Raw genomic sequence first — 14,769 nt, 5'->3', positions numbered from 1 at the left:
CACTTTACACGAGGGCTTCGAATGACGTCAACCCCTTTAGAAGCAGCTGCAAACCCAATCTTTACCAGAACGCGAGGGAGAGTATTCCTATTGTTCACACGTGCCTTATCATCCATCATGTGGTTTCGACGCTTGTTTCGTTGTTTTCTTTATTGAAACGGATACTGATCTTTATGCTGTATGACTGATTTCAAAGGTTTGCCTTCAATTGTTTGCCAGAGTTTTTTGCTTACAACAAGAACACGAAAATTTCCTTGGCTGGTAGAGGTATACAGCTTCGCTATAATATATAATTAACTTTAAAGGAATTAGAAGACCATATTGAGCTTGAATGTACGCACTTTACACGACCCAAGTATAACCGCAGGCAGCGTCACTTTGCCAGATACCCTTTTCTTTCGCGGTGAAATTTCAAGGAATGAAGCGGAATATTATTTCATTTTGTCTCACCTTCGCAAAGCTTGCCGAAGTAACCTTAAAGGAGCTGTGCAACGATTTTAACGTTGAAAGAATTGGCATTTTCTGCTTTTGATTTTGTTCACTGTGTCACAAATGGCAGAAAACACACCTCCTTTCATCGAAATGTTGCGATTCCGCCGCGTAATAGCGAAGCAAAACTTAGAATATTTCCCGACCAGCAGCCACGAGCGGCGGCCATGAGAAACAAGCGGCGTGACGTCGCTTGGTAGTTGTAAAAAAGATAGCAAGTTGTGTGAATACCTGCTCGATAAAAGGTAACTTTTCTATAAATCTTGTCGTTCCAGCATATATTAAATGCGTCAAAACCCTGGTATCATCGACAAAACTTTTATTATACGGAGTTTTAGCGGCGCCATCTATCCTAGGTCCACAAAACCGCGAATAGCCGCCAGAAGCCGGAGGGGGAGGGGGACAGCGCCGGACGGGCAAGGACGGGTATGGCCGGACCCGGATGAGACTTTCCTCCTTTCACCGTATATATTTGCGGGGCGCCCGCCAGCACGTGGTCACGCGGTCGCGAGCGGATGAGTTCTCGCTGCTCGCTGATGGCTCTAAAGAGAGAACTTTTCCGGAACCCCGCGCCTTCTCAAGTGACGTCACTGCGCACGTGACCCGGAAGACGATGTACGAGTTGAGAGGCGGCAAAAACCTGGATCTTTTTTTATTTTTTTATAAAAACTAAGGTATCCAGGCAAAATCTGTTTTCTGTAGTTCACTACAGAAGTGTCAGGCATCAACTTCCACAATTACTTAAGCAAAGCCCTGAAATTGTTGCACAGCTCCTTTAAGGATCACAACGTTGGCGAAGTCGCGATTTTATTTTTCGAGTCTGTTCAGGTAGCGGGATGTTCAATAACATCAAGGGCGTTTAATGCCTCTTCCGCGGATGAACTATTTGACCAGCGTTGTAGGGCCGCAAACATGCAGTCGCTAACGCTCATCACACAATAGTGATTAGACGAGCACACGCCGTTACGATGCTCATCCCAATCGAAACCGGCAGGAATTGGCACCCCGAAATGTCCACAGTTAAATGCGCCTCCTCAATGGTACGCAAGCACTACGTGATCCTTTAAAGAAAAACTGAACAGCCAAAAAGCACGTAGTAAGGGACTGAGCGGGACACGAAAACATGCTCTTCCCGAAAACCAAATACAAGGTGTTGTTTTTGACGGTTATTAGTGTGGGAGCCACTGGTTTCCCTCCCCCGAGAAGGCGTAAGCCGCGGACGTGCCGGGCGAAGCCGTCTGGCTTCGAGCCGGTTCGTTCCGTATCGTGTCGGGGACAGCACGCCACTATGCTGGCCTACTCCCTCGCACTCCTCCGCGCGTCTCCCCGATTTCGGGGGACCAGCGATACCGCGCGGGGAAAGAGTCGGGCCTGCCCTCCGAGTGGACGGACGGCCGTGTGGTCGAGGAGTCCTAGATGGGACTCCGGGCGACGGGTCGAGTCGCGGCGTACGATCTCGTCTGACCGGCGATGATTTGACACTAGCGTTCCCCCCGGCTCTGACAGACGGCGTCCCCACTACCTGTGGACGTCCGTTTGCCAAGAGCCCTGGCCCCGAACTCCTGCGACGACGGGTAGCGGCGTGAGCTCGGCCCACCGGCGATGACTCCGCTCGCAATGACCCCTTTGGCTCTCAGGTCGGCGGGCGCTCGTGGGCACTCTGTGTCTGCGGCTCGCTTGACCTCAGTGTCTTGTTGGGGACCCCTGGTACTCAATAAACGCTGCTGGATACCGGGATCATCGTTGTTGGCATGGCGTTGGTCGAACCCGGCGCGGCGACTGCCCGCGCTGGTAGCCGTCGGCCGCGCGATGGGACGGGCATCGGATTTCCCCTTTGAACACCGGACCGATCTCCGGACGTAAAGGGTACGTGATTTACCCTCCTTTTATTCCCAGAATAGATATGTTAATAAAAATACCGCCGTGAAATCCACTCTAATGCGGTTGGTGCAGGCGCGTTAAACGGCCAGGGGGACATATAGAGTTCTATTCGTAACGGTCAGTCGGCTAATTAACTGAAGTATGATAACTAACTTTTAATTATTGAAAATAAACTTATCGTTGTAATATTAGTTTGGCTAACCATACTCTAAAATCACTAAATCACTCAATATTAGGAAGACCTGGATCAGGTGTGAAGCACAACAAAGCGCATACCTTTCCCACTTCTGCAGCAGGGACAAAAAATTACCTCGCCCCGTGTTATTTTTTTCTTCCTGTGTTTTAATATAGAGTTAGCTTTGTGCCTGCTGCATGAAAGGTACTTTCAGCGCACTACTGAGCTTCCCATTTGCTCAAAATTCTCAGAATATTGATTTATCTGTGTTCGTTGAGGCTCAGCAAGTTTCTAATTGGATCCATGGGTCTATTTTTACTAATTAAAAAGTAATTTTTGTATTATAGGTAATTGTCTTATATATCGTGGCGATTAGCCCACTCTTTTGTGTCCCCCTGACCGCATAACTCACTTCTATAACCCGCAGTAGTGTAGATTTCATGGCTTTTTATAAACAACCGTAGCGAAATACTCAGTATAACGTTTCGCTATTTGGATCATGGTACTAGAAATGTAGCCTGATTCCATCTGGAGTTCAGACGTTCCGAAGTTGTTTCTTTGTCTGAAACCCGAATTTCAGGTTTCCAGGGACCATTCCAGTTCCATTTTCCAGTTTTATAATCCAGATAGTGATGAGTCATTCTTTTTTTTTTCTGTAGGGAAATCTGTTGAACATAAAAAGTTATACTGTTTACGCCCTTTGTCCTATCCTGCAAATCAAGCGGAGAAGGTAGCCGTTTTGCTTTATTTACGCATCGTACCGTCCCACCATGCAAGAAGGATCTCACCCATTGAGCTTGAGACTGCGAGAAATATTTTCCGCTGAACTTACCGCAAGGTGTCACTTAAGTTCATGACCTGAGACTGTCACGTCATTCTGTCACGTGATGTCACGGTGCCCCTTAACGTCACGTGAATACCGACCACTAAACTGAGTTGACCATAAGTTCCCCGAATTGACGCCTAGATTACTCTGGTCACTTGGACTCACAGTGAACATTGGATACTAAATTTCCCCGTTGAAATTAGTGTAGAAATGTTTCCGTTAAATTTAGCTACTCAGACACGACGACGACCAGACACTACCAATCGGCAGGTAACCCGGCGGCTCCGTTTGAATTTCTAGGAGCGCCACCATTTGCGTTAGCCACAAACTGCACCATCGTTAACTTCATGGCTGGACACAAACACTCCAACAAGTATTCCCAAAAATACAAAGAGATAGGATGCATGTATTTTGATGCTAAAGTGCGGTTGCTGACATACATTTGTACAATGATCTTTCATTCACAATCATTGATAGATCTTCTTTTAATCTTGTCATTAATTATTATCGCATATTTTCTAAGCTTGTAGTTTATTATTAGCCCAGCCTTTATAATTATGTTAGGCAGGATAACCTCAAACTGCCATACTATGGCGACCAAAGTATGGCAGTTCCCCTGGAGATAAGATAGCTAAGATAGCTATCTTAGTTACCTTAAGATAGCAGAGATAGCAAAAGTGAGCTAACATATCTTCCGATATCTTAGCTCGCTCTCATAAAAACCAAATAGCCGTTTTCCAAAAGTACTCACCCTCCACTAGGTATAGACCAAATCAACTCTCTCACGACACCCTACTGTGGCGCCGCCGCTGTCAGCCCTGAGCATGCGCGGAGGCATCACTCCTCCCAAATTCGGTTTTTGTACCGGCGCAGTTCCCACACCTGGTGGGGGCGAAGCGGTCTTCTTTGTAAACAGTGCGTTGGTTCATATGCCGAGGAAACCGCACCTTGGGCATTCACTGCTGGCACGCATTGGACGCCTGAGCAGCGTCAACGTTGGGAATATAAAAGGTTACAAATCAGTTCTAATCAAATAAGTTTTTGTAGGGGACGCAGACCCTTAGTCAAGTCTTTTATAGGCTTCTTCTCTGTGCCCCCAACATCTGTGCGATGTTGAAAAAAGATTTCATTTGATTTGATTTGATTTGATTCGGCTCCAGGTCAGCACCAGTGCTCTGCATAAACTCGGATCATCGCGCAGGAAGCGATGCCCATACTATGACGGCCTTCAGTGTTGTTTAAGAGCCATTTTTAAAAGGCCTGTTAGATTCCGATCTTGCGCTGCTCGTAATCAGACCCATAGGAATACACCGCGCCTAAAACTTTCCTTCATAATGAGAAATAAATATTCTCCCCGTATTGTACACGTTCCTCTAAAACAGGAACAAAAGCTCGTACCTCGTTCCTTTGGAATCCTAGAACCGGTCCCCGTTACAAGGTCCCAATGCTTAAAGGGTCTCAGTCTTTTCTAGCATTGGAAGGTGTCGTCAAAGATTCTTACATTTGCGTCTTTTAATGAAATATTGTGCCGAATAATCCGTTGATAAAAATTAAATTAATATCAATTGACGAACTGTCAAGCCGGGGTCACACTGCTCATACATCACGCAAAAGACAGTCTGCCAAACGTCCGTCACCGTAATATCCGTGGTTCGAATGCCGCGTGCCCAAGTTTTCTCCCTGAACTCATTGCCATGCGGCCTTCGAAGCACGGATCTCGCGGGGACTCGCGTTCGAATCTGGTTGCAGACATATTTTGTGTGTGGTATAACCGTATAAGCAGTCTGACCCCAGCTTTGGAGATTGCGTTAGCACGATCCTTGGGAAACGCCACACACGTCCCCTTTTGGGAAACGCTAACGCTGACCACTTCATTTTTCTGTTCTGGCTTTTTCTTTTGGTTCTTTTATTTTTTGCTGCTTTCTTTTTGCCTCCGTTACGGGGTTCTGTGTTAGCGCTTCCCAAAGGGGGACGTCTCTGGCGTTTCCCGAGGGTCATGCGAACTCATTCCCTAGGAATTCATCGATGGATCTTCTTTGAAATTGTTCCGGCGAAGCGAGCTCGCCGAGCCCGCTTCCCCCAAGCCTCTGTCACCCGGACACCCGCGTCGGCTTGTCGATTCTTGCGCCGCATTTCATCCAGCCGAGCTTCTCCGTCTCGTCCGCCTGCCTTGCACGCTTAGCAGCGGCATCAACCGCTTGACGCTGCTTTCGCTGTTCACCGGTTTCCCGCGCGCTCATTGGTTTCCGCGCCGTGACGTCGCCTCCCTCTCGCCTTTGTCCCTCACAACCCTCCTCCTCCCTACGCGGCGCGCTTCCTTTGTGATTGCTTTGTCGACAGACGGACGCCGTCAGCTTTTCGCTGTCATGGTAGGTACTAATGCTAACGCTTTAATTATTAAGACAAGTCAGTGAAAATAACTATTTCAAACTACGTGTCAAGTATCAACAATCACATCTGTTCAAGTTTGTTTCTTTTTTTACGATTTCTTTGACACTTCCACTTCCCTTGAAGTCGGAGGAAGAAATAGTTTATCATAAAAAAGCCCAGATTCCTACTAAATTCGAGTAAAACGGCAAAAAATTAGAAAAAACGGAATGCCGTTCCTCTAGCCATCACAAGCGTAACGAGCTCTCGTTCCAGTTCTACCGATCCAAGATAAAAAGTTCCTCTGTTACTCCTAAGAGCAACGCGTTCCAGGAAAGCCGTTCCTTGAAATGCTGTGCTGTAGAACACTGTATTCTTCTGAGCGCAGCCCTAAATCGCACTAAATAAATAGCCGTTCCTTTTTTCTTATTCCCGTTCAGGCTGAAATGGGTGAAAGAAGCCGGCCTGATGAACAAGTGGCACGAGGACACGGTGAGCCGAGGAGGGGATCCCTCCCAATGTCCCAAGGGAACCACGGGCGAGTTGGACACCCTCCAGTTCAACCACATCAGCTCCGTATTTGTGCTCCTGGCCGTCGGCCTTGGCTTGGCTGTCGTTGCGTTCGTCTGCGAGGTTGCAGTAGGTCCTCTAGCCTCGCTGGGCGGGCCGTGCTTCACGCCCCTAAAGAGGCGTTCGACACGGATTCGCCGCTTCACCGCTGCCTAGAAGAGAACCCGAAATGCTTCTGGGTTCGAGTTCCATAAAGCGCATATTCTGTGTTCTCGCACACACATAGGGAATAAGAAAGACGCTGAATTTCCTCTATGCAGTACTTTTCGGTTCTAAATTTTTTTTTTTTTTCACTTTACAGATTTGTACTCATGAGTGTGATCCACATATCCCCTCAGGCAGTAAAATTGACCTAGATATTTCTGCGCGGAGTAATTCCGAAGAAGATGCGGATGTACTTTTTTTTCCGTCTTGGAAAACGGGGATCGCAATGCCATGTCTTTCCAAATTCTTGGCGCGCAAATCTCTCCTCCGGTCATTCCATTCGTTGGGAAATGCTGAGATAAAGAACACAAATATGATTGAAGCTGGTTCTGCATTGCGGTGGTGCTGGTACGGGGTAAGAATAACCATCGTCGAGTTTGCTTGGCTACCTGCCAACATAAAAAAGCGCCTGTCTGCATGAAATAAATTCATTGCTTTCCACCACAACAAACATCACTGCTTTCACGAAGCCGTATGTTGAAATCCGAGTGTTTTCTCATTGAAAACCGGAAAGACATAGGAAAAATGTACGCCTGATTGTCTCTAGATGAACTGCGCGTCCAATCATATTAAACAAAGAGTAATGTTCCGTCAAAAACGAGTCTCCTTAAAGTTCCTCTTCCGAAAATACCTTTTTCTTTGCGAGTCCGAACAGGCTAAACATCATGCTCGTTATTCGTTCGCACTTTGCTTTACTGAAAAAGAGGTAAGAGAGGTTCGAGTATTTTTGTCTTGTAATTCGCTTGGGACTTCAAATTACATTGTTTCTTTTGTGATATCTTTGTTCGTTTAATTTTACCTATTGTTTTTGTCTTGTCATTTTTCTCGTTTCTCTCAAGTGTTCCTGGCACGCCGTTTCGCCATGACTTTGTTCCCAGCAGGGCTTTCACGGCTTCGGCCCTTCAGCGCAGTGTAATTTTGTGCTTCATTCTTTCTCAATAATCCGAGCCTACTTGTTAGAAATCGCATCGTAGCAAAAGCTGGTTGAAAGAAAGCACAACAAGAGCCAGCGCATTAGCTGAGCTGCACTTGCATTGCGTATATATATACACGCTCGCGGGACTCAGCCTTCGTAATGTTAACGAACATAAGATCTTTAAACCGCGTGCGCACATTTAACGCTTCATGAATATATATCATTATCAATAAGGATTATTATTGGTTCACGAGAGCCGCGGCACCACATAAAGGTTACACCCGTACCACGGAGGCCCGAGGTGCCGCGTCTACATGACGGTGATTATGTGACGATAGAATATACAAGATGAGGACGACGTGTTCTGATTATGGCGAAAACCGCTGCCTAAGCTTTGGAACTTCGGGGGCGATTGAGGCGAGTCAGCCAGCAAGCGAAAGTGACCTTGCGGGCTGTTCAAGGAAGGTCCGAGGAGATACCGCACTGGCAGAGTGGTCGGACTGGTGGTGAGTTCGCTCACTTCGGTAAAGGCAGCGAGCTATATGAGGTGACTCCGTCGAAGTAGACGACTGCCACCTCCAGGGCATTCATGTCTAGTGCAAGAAACATAACGCCGTGGTCACTCTCTAATGCTTCCTGTCATCGTCGTCATTATCATTCATGATGCTGGTATTAGCTTCATGAACTGCTCTGTATCTACCCCGTCTTGGTGAGTTCAGAAGAAGCTGTGCAATACGCTCGTTCTGCTGGGCTGGCTGGATAAACCACGCTCTCCTCTATGCTTACGACCTCGCCACCCGCGAGTGCCACGACAGCGGACGGCGCCCACCATGGTCGCACCCTGCTTTGCACTCCCTTCGAGAGATGGCAGTGCATCTCGTCTGCTCCTCCGCTACCATCGTCGGAAGTTGTATGGTCTTCGGATGCCTTTTACACGTATTGATGCTGCGTTTTGTTCCGCGTTGGCCTCCGTTCTCTCAAATCGTGTGTTGCCTTAATACTGATTAAGCGCCAGCATCCTCCGTCCATGGCACTTATTGCAAACGTATCGTGTGTTGGGTAGAAAAGTGAATGGTGGTTTCCTTATTCCCAAAATATTCTACACAAGGCGGAACGATTAGTCTACCTTTGGGGGAAGACGACAAGTTCTCAAAACGTTCCGTTATGTAATCTAAAGGTCATAGAAACTTTTCGTACATTTTCCACGGAGAAGTGGCGGCTAAGGAAACCTGCGGGTCTGCTAGAGGGAACGCACCCCCTTCCTCATCATTGGAAACGTCAGAAACTCGCTAATAATTTTAAATCAAATAACGGTGACTTCTGTAACTTTAGGATTTGGTTCCAACCGCTAGCGCGTAGTTAATTTTTTGAGGTGAAAAAAAGAAAGAAACACATTCCTCTTTTCATATAGATACCTGGTAAATTGTGGTGGGTTACACACTTGGGTCTGCCTTTCGTCGGGTTCGTCATGAATCTGGAGAATGCTGCAAATGTTGAAATTAGTGTGCACCTCAAAACTCAAAAATTGGCGGTGTTGCAGCGCGGCTGTAATCTGAAAGGTATCCCCCCTCTCCTGACCACCCCCAGGTTCAGTCCATTACACCTCGTTTGGACTCCACAAACGGATAAATTTCGAAGTAATTCACACTTTACAGAAATCACCGGGTCGAGGTGTGTTGGCAAAGAACGCGCGTACAATACAAGCTGGCACGGGCCTCCCGCTTGAATATCTGCCATTGTCTGTAGTCAATTCACGGTAACCGAACTTGCTTTTTCATTGCAGAATCCCTGAAACATTGATTTGGTAAAATGTGGATTCAACATGAACTTAGAAACGTGAATATTTTATCTTCTTAAGTTTATCTCACATTCTACAGGTTGCTTTCGAGACAATTCGGGTGTAAGAACTGTGTATAAATAACACAAAACATTTGAGTGCACAGCAAAGATGAGCACGAAGGAAGGACAGGACACAAACAAGGTGCAACTTTAAACTGGAAATTGCGCCTCTTCTGTGTTCCGTCCTCCCTTCGTGCTCGTCTCTGCTGCGTACGCACAAGTTTAATGAAATGACCAAGCAACTATCCCAAACCGCCAATCTTTTTGTATAATTAAGCCAGTGAACAGAGCGCCATAGAACTTCTCACAAACTTGCTTTTAGGTGGTACATTGCTCATGGTAAACATTTGTGAGTGTAGGTTTTTTGGGGAAAATATGCAAGGAAATAAAAACTCGTTTTTTCCTCATCCGCGCTATACTTCGTTCCAGCTTCCGTCCGAGCACAGCCAAAGGCTGAGGGACGGTTCGCAACTTCGAGAAGAGCATTCCTACGCACCACAAAGTAGTCCGCATAAGCTTTTTTTTCTAAATAACTGTTTTGTGCGTAAAGAGTGCACAATATTCCAGATATCTACTGCTGATAATTATTTGCGACTAAAGGAATTAGATATCTGAAGTGAAGTTTATAATTTTATTAATATATGTAAATGCATGTGGTTTGGTGAAAGAACATACATTCGCTGGCAGCCCGGCTGCAGCGCTCAGTTTTTCTGTGTGATTTCGTTCCCGTAATATACCGTAATGGCCGAATAATGTGCTTCGCTGCTTTTTTCAGCGAGTCGCTTCAAAACGTCCTTTCGCAAAGGCACGTCTGGGCGTCAGGCGCGAAAGGTCGTGATGAATGTCTGCTTTTAAATTCGGCAGGAGACTCCGGCCGCATCGTACCGCGAATGCCTTGTAAGCAAGAAAAGCGTCCGGGCCACTACAAGTCACTGATACGCGGCGAACTCAGGGCACCCCTTTACCTGCCGATCACATTGAACGCCGAGAAGCTGGTGAAGTGAAAAGGACTGCGCCTCGAGCCCTGACATATCCAGACAATAGAACGAAACACCAACGGCCGGGTCATCGGGCACCTTGGAACCTGTACTTACATCTCGAAACTACGCCGAACAGGTGGAAAGCTCGGACACAGACGGCAGCGGCCAGCCTACGTACTGGCATCCCCTGTGACTAACGTTCAGAACGTGAAAGGGCATTTTTTTAAACCTGTAGCAGACGATACCACCCGTAGCAGACGAAATACTCGGCGAGCGCGGGCGGCGCGGACGACCAGCGGCGCAGCGGAGTGATACAAAGGTGCAGGCGAAATCGCTTGACCTATTGCCGGCGTCTGATTTGCTCCGGCCACACGTAGCTTTGGCTGCGCTCGGATGGAAGCTGAAACGAAGTATAGGAAAACGGCAGCAAGCCGTCGGGTCCACGCTGCTATTCACATATCGCACCACATGATGCAAAAACAAAATCTTTTTAGAAATGAACACCCTGAAGCAGATACAGAGGCTCCGAGTGTTTGCAGTACCCTAAACGAGTAGCAGCGTCAATCCGATGCTTTGCTTCCGGTTTCCTACCACGCATAGAAAAAAAACAATTTTTTTTAAATATTTTTCTAGAAACCTACACTCACGAAATTTGAATATGATAAATGCACCATCAAAAAACATTTATGGGAAAAGTTTAATGGCGCTCTGTTCTTTAGCATATTTGTACGATTTTTTTATGACACTTTGTAGAGTAAAAGATTACTCCGTGTATGGGCTGTTTTTCTTACCTAATTTTTTTTAAAGGGTACGCTGAAACACTTACTTAATTAATAGATAGAGGTTGATTTTAGCGTAGTTTTATCCCGTGGATCACAATATCACGTTAGTTTTCCCCCCAAAGGTGCAACTAAAAGCGGCAGAACACGAAAAATCCCCGACCAGTCGTTTGGTCATAGGAGGATCTTTGGGACGCTAACCGCTCATTCACACTGGAAGCGGATCCGCGTTCGCAAAGCGGTTGCGAACGCGGTTGTATAAAGACCCAGTACAATTGCACGCGCACTTGATGTCATCGGGTGCGCGTGCAATTGTACTGGGTCTTTATACAACCGCGTTCGCAACCGCTTTGCGTACGCGGATCCGCTTCCAGTGTGAATGAGCGGTAAGAGCGTGTCGCTCATGTTAGCGGCGCGTGCAATTGCAAGCTTCCCAGGTACATTCCCCCGCACTGACACCAGTCGTGTCGTCTTTTTTTCTTTTTTTAGCTTCTTCGGAAATAGCAAGAGTGCGCGTGCATAACTTTGATAGGCGCTGAAGATGCGCGAGAGCGGAGATTCCGGAAACTCTACATATGACGTCACTTTACGGGAAAAAGGGGGGAAGGCTTCAGCGGTACTTTGGAAATAATTTTCTGCAGCCTCCGTGCATCAAATTAAAAAAGAATAATATCGATATTCGTGATCCTGGAGGCGAAATAAAGTCGATTTAAGTGCATTTCCTCAAATACAAAAGCGCTTTATTTTCCCTTTCAGGGGTGCTTTAAGACTAGTGTCTTTCGGTGAATTCATATAGACTAATGGAAAGAAAGAAAACCATTCTTAAACAATTTGCGACCGTGCCAAGCAGCACGTGCACATTATTCCAAGCATTTCTAGCACTCCTTCCACCGGTGAGTAATGGCGCCATCTAGAGGGACAGCTCGAAACTATATGGGCAGCATCAGGGGAGAGCGCTCCACTTAGGTGCACTGTGGGTGACGTTGTCCTAGGTATAGAGGAGGTCGTGAGGCAGATCGGAAAGGCCGGAGGAGAGCTTTTCTCGTAGATAATCTCGGAGGCAAGGATCGGCGTGAGGCTAATCGCGTTGAACCTGCCAAGTGGCGATAGTTCTCTTTTCCCGAGCACTTCCTTGCCTCCCTGGCATACAACCACGTGCCGTCAGCGTTGTGCAAAGCGTTCCCGTCTCATTTTTTTTTTCTTTTTTTAGCAGGCACAGGCCGTAATCTTTACTACAACAGAAATTCGTTCAGTAGAACTAATAGTAGTAGTAGTAGTAGTAGTAGTAGTAGTCTTACAGTAATAGTATAAGTAATAGTGGTAGTAGTAGGAGTAGTAGTAGTAATAGTAGTAGCAATCGTAAAGTGGTAGTATTACTGGTGGTAGTAGAGTAGTGTAGTAGTGGTACTATAGATTAGTAGAAATCCCCGTATAGGAGGTATTCACTGGACGCCATATTTGAGGGCGATGTTTAGAGCGCATGCTCAGAACGAGCTCACATTAATAGCCTGCTAAGACCGGCAACCTTGATGGTGCTAAATGCACGCTCCAAAAGGACTGCGGAAGCTCGCCGTCAGCACGCGCTGAGCAGCAGCGCACACGGATATGGCCGCCAGAAAACAGTGGGCACAGAAGAGCAACAGGGCACAGCACGAGGACATCGCGATTTCAGCACATCAGCGCCACGCGCGCCTTTACACACCGTTGGCTTCACACGGCCGATTGACTCCGCCGCTGCTTTTTCTACTACTTCTACTTCTCGCAATTCACTGCACTCCTGTAAACTAAAGCTATAGCTGAGTCACGCGTGCGCCGAACGCTTGGTGAGATCGGTCTATTCTGCCGGCGATTTTGATCAGTTGTATTTGAAGCTGCTTTCACGGCTTCGCGTTCAAACCACCAGGAGCTTTGACTCGCTCGAGAAGGCAGGCGAACGAAGCTGCCGCTCTGTTTTCTGTTCTAGCCGCTAGGTGTGTTAATTTTGCTGGAGTCGCAAATAAAGACGCTAGGTCGGAAGACCGTTGAATTGCTCGCACAAACAGGGATATGAGTTGATTGCCTAAACTTGAATAATTTTGTGAAAACTTTGATTTGTTCACTTTTTTTATGTTTTCTTCTTGATCATGTCTTGTTCTGTGTTTTTATTGACAATGTTGCCTCTTCCTCTTGGAGGCCTCATTTTTTAACTAAATAGAAGAGTGTGTCATTGTTGTTGTTTTTTGTTGTTTCTTTTTCAAAACTGTTGTGATTGTTGTTTAAAGTTTGACTTTCATTCCAAATAAAATATTAATTACAAAAAAGTGCTTTCATTGGGGTCTACGTGTGTGTTTTAGTGGTACTACTTTCCCAGGTTGCACGTCGATCATGGCTCCCATTGAAAAGAAGAGAAGCATAAAATTATTTGGCTTCAAAACTGAAAAAAAAAAAGATTATGTGTCACGTAACAAAGAAGACAGGGAGTTCAAGAATAGGTGCGTCTCCCGGGAGCATATATATAAATATATATATATATATATATATATGAGTTCTTCACATCAACCTGTGTTCTGCGGTTATATTTCTCGTTAATCCGGACTAAGTTGGAGTTTTCCTCTGTAGTCTGGAATTGTATTAGATTGTATTAGCTCTACGAGCCAAGAGATGATTGAAAATGTTCAAAAGCGTTTTTTTTTAATTATTTACGATCGTTACATCGGTCGCACTGTTTATTATTCTTATGTGAAACTGTTGGAACAATGCAAATGCCCTACTTAGAGTTCCAGACGGCGTGAGCGCGATCTTGTTTTCCTGTACAAATGTATCTACGGAATAATTAATTGCCCAGATATCAGATCTGCTATAAATATTCACGTTTTGAGTTGAGTTTTGCGGGTTTCTCCGACTTTCCATGTTCCTTTCAGACGCCATGTACACAATTGTGCACATTCCAAAACCGCGGCCTCTAGAACGAGCGTTTCCGAAACTCTGCATTTTTGATGAATTTAGACAATTTGTCTACTATTCATCTGACAACCTAAGCGTTTACAGCGCCATCTAGTAAGTGGTGAAGCAAAGATACATGTAAACAGACAACATGGCAGCGCGCGGGACAGCACCGCCAGGTAAGGCAATTCTAACAATTTTTGCTGACTTTCCTTCTTGTCCCGAGGATATAATAAAATATGAAAGCTATTTGTAAGGATTTTCCTGTGTATGGTCAAAATAATTTCGCCTAAGCCCAAAAAGCACCTTGCCAACAGCGCAATTAGTGCATGGTTACAATTGTGTACAAAGCGTCACAATTGAAGCAAAAAATGACCGTGCGCCAAACGCGCTGCCCAATTTTCCGCATTATGACCTTTTGAGGCTTTCTGGAAATGCCTGGCACATCTTTTTATTAAGCAAAACCCCATGCTGCGACAAAAGAGTCGGCCGACCGATTACTAGAAAAGACTGCTTCCGGGAACACATCCGACGTCGGTGAAAGCGATGACGAAGATGATGTTGCTCAAGGAATAATCGATGAGAGCATAACCTCTGGACGCGAAAACGAAGAAAATGCGCACCAGACTCCACTATTGAAAGACAGAGGTCCAGAGGAAAATGTTGTGAAGAACTTTCAGTGGAAAAAGAGAAGATTCGACCCCCCACCAAATATCGACTTCAGCGGCCACGGCGACTGCCTACCTGAGTCGGACGAAACGTGTACGCCGCACGCGTATTTTTCAAGGTACGTGCCAGAATCTATTTTCAAGTGCATAGCG

The sequence above is a fragment of the Ixodes scapularis genome, unplaced genomic scaffold (genome assembly GCF_016920785.2).
Source record: "Ixodes scapularis isolate PalLabHiFi unplaced genomic scaffold, ASM1692078v2 PGA_scaffold2__306_contigs__length_199485367, whole genome shotgun sequence".
Lineage (NCBI taxonomy): Eukaryota > Metazoa > Arthropoda > Arachnida > Ixodida > Ixodidae > Ixodes > Ixodes scapularis.
The sequence above is the reverse complement of the archived record's forward strand: the minus strand, read 5'-3'. Positions refer to the sequence as shown.